The 3,455-nt window shown below is 40.2% G+C and overlaps 1 long non-coding RNA gene across 2 annotated transcripts; it reads left to right on the forward strand.

Moving 5' to 3' along the window:
- The first annotated feature begins 581 nt into the window (after positions 1-581).
- LOC146556061 (uncharacterized) lies at positions 582-3,221 on the forward strand. Of its 2 annotated transcripts, XR_014888990.1 has the most exons (4): positions 582-1,502; positions 2,240-2,303; positions 2,670-2,734; positions 3,159-3,221. It is a non-coding gene; the product is annotated as an uncharacterized LOC146556061 (long non-coding RNA). The 2 variants fall into 2 exon arrangements; XR_014888991.1 differs by lacking the exon at positions 2,240-2,303 and having other exon boundaries at positions 3,159-3,218.
- The last annotated feature ends 234 nt before the right edge of the window (positions 3,222-3,455 follow it).

The raw sequence follows: 3,455 nt of genomic DNA on the forward strand, positions 1-3,455 counted from the left end.
CGTAACACGGCGTCACGATATGACGCTGGCAGCAGTGACGCCAGTATGTTACCGTAAAGTGGCGATGAAAAGTCTAACGGTGCAGATACACGGAGTAATCAGAAAAGTTTAGCATGAATCTGGACATTAGATTTAAGATTTAAGTTTTAAGCTTATCAGATATCACTTGTTAGAAGCTCCTTACCGTTTGAAGAAATCTCTTCTCAATCTGCTGTCCTCTTCTGCTTGCATCTTTTTTTTTTCATCTAACACTGACGTTATTTTTTCTCCGTGAAAAACACAGCAACTCATCTTATCCCGGGGTGCCAGGAAGTCGAGCTGCGGATCTCAGCAGAAAACTTTTCAAACTGATTGCAGGTTGATCCAGGTATACATTTGAAACAGGTTCTCCTCGGTGACGTGACAGTCGGAATGCATCTGCGTAACCATGGTTACAGGGGGACGCTTTGGAGCTCTGCTGCTCAGCAGCAAAATATTTCAGATCAATATGTAAATACTCCAACTCTAAAACCAAGTAATATAAATATGCTGCATATGTGTATAGTGCGTTCATGTGTGTGTGCGCTGCGTGGTAACGTAGGCGCGTGCATGTGTGCCCCGGTCACAGCTCCTTTCAGCATGGCCGGAGGTAAGTCACTGCCACTTTGCTCTCAGCTAATTAAAGTTTGTTCAGATCCCAAGCTGCAATGTGAATACAGCCAAACCGCCGCGTTTTTATTTGTCATTAAGAGACTCATTCGGGATAAGTTTTGTGGAGGGCGGAGTTCACTAATATACGCTTATGAGTTTTAGCCGAGAACGCAGCTAAAATGCTAGCATGCTAAGTTAGCCTGATTGCTAGCGGCTACTCGCGGCAGTCTTTTTTTAACAGCATGCACTCTTTTTTCCTTCGTCAGGAGAGGTGTACTGGCAGTCGCGTGACACACACAGATCAGACACATATTTCTGTGTTGCAGGTATGGAGATGTTCTTATGTTTTGGAGATGCTGTCTTTCATTCATTGTTTTTATAAGTACAGTGTTGTACTGCCTGTTAGATGGCGGTTATTAATATAATTGTACTGAAGTATAATGTTTGAACTATAAGTACCAGAATATTGGGTCCTGGTTATTGAATTGTATTTATCTGACTGTTTATTTGTTTTTGAATTATTTTGTTTATTGTTCTTATAAGTTGTTTTTGATGTTTTTTCAGTGACATATTATTTATTTTGTGCTTTTTGTTTTTGAGAGCTTAAGTTAATGTTTTAAAACAATTTGTTGTATTTGATTCATTATATTATTGTAGTGTTAATGAAGCTGCAGACACAGCTGCTTTCAGCATGGCCGGAGGAGAGGTGTACTGGCAGTCGCGTGACACACACAGATCAGACACATATTTCTGTGTTGCAGATGTGCAGTAAAGAGCCAAAGACCCAGTACTGTCTCCTGCCTCTTTCTTTCACGCCAGAACACAACGCAAGAACAACAGGCGTAACACATGAACGGGTTACACATACTGAGGTGAGTTGTTGAGGATATGTCGAGCTGTTGATAAGCACGGCTGTTTCTGTGCTCTTATATACTGTTAGCCTGTTTTGCTGGCGTTAGTGAAGCTGTTTTCAACTGGATGTAACATTGTTGAACTCTGATGATTAATGAATAAACTCTCGATGTGACGATGTGAGCATGTAATTGTAACCCTGTGTTCATTTAGTCGTTTGATACCGTTTAATATCCAGTACATCTATTGGGTGTTTTATAACATGCCCTGGAATCATTTTAAGTTTTACAATGCCGGTGATTTACGACTCTTTCGCGACAGTCAACTGTGGCGTAAACTCTGGCGGGTCTCAGAGCTAGCTTATGTGAGCCAGCAGTGACATCTATACATGCAGTAGCCTTAAAATACTGATTATTTATTCTCCTGCTAGGTAAGAATTTGTGTTTTATACGTTTATTGTCACATTGTGCGCCATGTTATTGTTTCGGTGAAATGAATTTCTACAATGGCGGACTTAGACAAAATAGTGTTACTGTTAATTTGACTCTCTGCAGTGTTTAAATGCTTACATATACACACACAGTTACTGTCCCGCCACACGTAGGACTCAGTTCTGCTTCTATGCCCCATCTTTGTTTACTCTTTCCCACCCAACAAGTGCATAAATAAGATGTTAAAAACGTCATCATCATATCAAACATGATCGATTTGGGGGGAGTTTGTTTGGCACATGCTGACTGCATCTAATTATAACCAGAAGAGGAGGCGAGAGCAGAGAACGAGAGTGCAGCAGTTTGGTCAAAGGAACAGGTGAAGAAGAGGTGAGCATCCAAGAGACGAGCAAGAGGACAGTTTCAAAGCAGACATTATGGCACAATAAAAGCTGTAAGAGCAGAGATTCATTCATATCTTTACTATTTTTCTTTAGCTTCTACTCCCGCTGCTTACAATAAATCTGAGATAAAGAACAAACAAGAACAACTCACATGGCATTGATTGTTTAGTTCAGTGTCACTCTGTGATTGTTTGACATTTCATATAAATGTGACTCTAAAATATAGCCAATAATATTAAAAGGCTGCTGTTACTGAGTGAAACTTGAAGGATTATGATAAACTTCAGTTCTTACTGAATCTGTAACATTGCTTTTTTTAAAATTGTTAAATGACTTTTGTGTCACTGCACAGTGAAAAGCTCACCTGATGTAGTGGTGAGGCCATGTTCACCACTAGATGGAGACAACCTGGCACAGGTATTTTCTATACACTAAATTTCACACTGAAAAGCCTTGGTGGGAATTGTTGTTTCATAGAAAGTAAAGGAAAACATGTCTTGAGGTCTTTTTCCAGTGTTTTCAAAATTGTGTTTTTCACATACACATCAAAACTTCACACAGACAAACACACACACAAAACAACAAAATATGTCAAATTAGGGAGGGCAGAGAGCGCAGCCTTTACATTGTGTTATTGTAGAGTGACAGGAACTGCCTATGAGCTTCTAATCAAGCAGAAGTGTTGACGGAAAATCTATCAAAGGAAATACATTGATGAAAATCAAAGAAGAGAAATATTTATGTGATGTTCCATTTTCCTGAGAGCTGATTGGCTTTGATGACCCCTTCAAGTACTACATGCTACTTTGTCCTGCTAGTTAAGCCTGCTGTCTGTTCTCAGGCCTCCTCCTGTTTCACTGCCATATATCCACCACCAGAGGGCTCCACTGACCTGCCTGCCGACATCAGAGCACACCCCTGTGTCATGTGACCTGGCAGGAGTAGCAAAGCTGGACTCAGACCTGGCCAGGCAAGTTCAAAGGCAGCTGTGGTAGAGAGAGTATATGGGCTCAAATTGTGCTCATAAATATTTTGTACTTGTAAATCAATTTGTGTGTGTATGGGATCAGAACGATGCCACCTTGAAATGAAACCGAAAAAAATATTGAAACTGAAAAAAATATTGAAACTGAAATAA

This window comes from Mchenga conophoros, linkage group LG16 (genome assembly GCF_057382185.1).
Source record: "Mchenga conophoros isolate Kocher_MC1m ecotype Shallow Benthic linkage group LG16, M_conophoros_male_GT1.1, whole genome shotgun sequence".
Taxonomy (NCBI): domain Eukaryota; kingdom Metazoa; phylum Chordata; class Actinopteri; order Cichliformes; family Cichlidae; genus Mchenga; species Mchenga conophoros.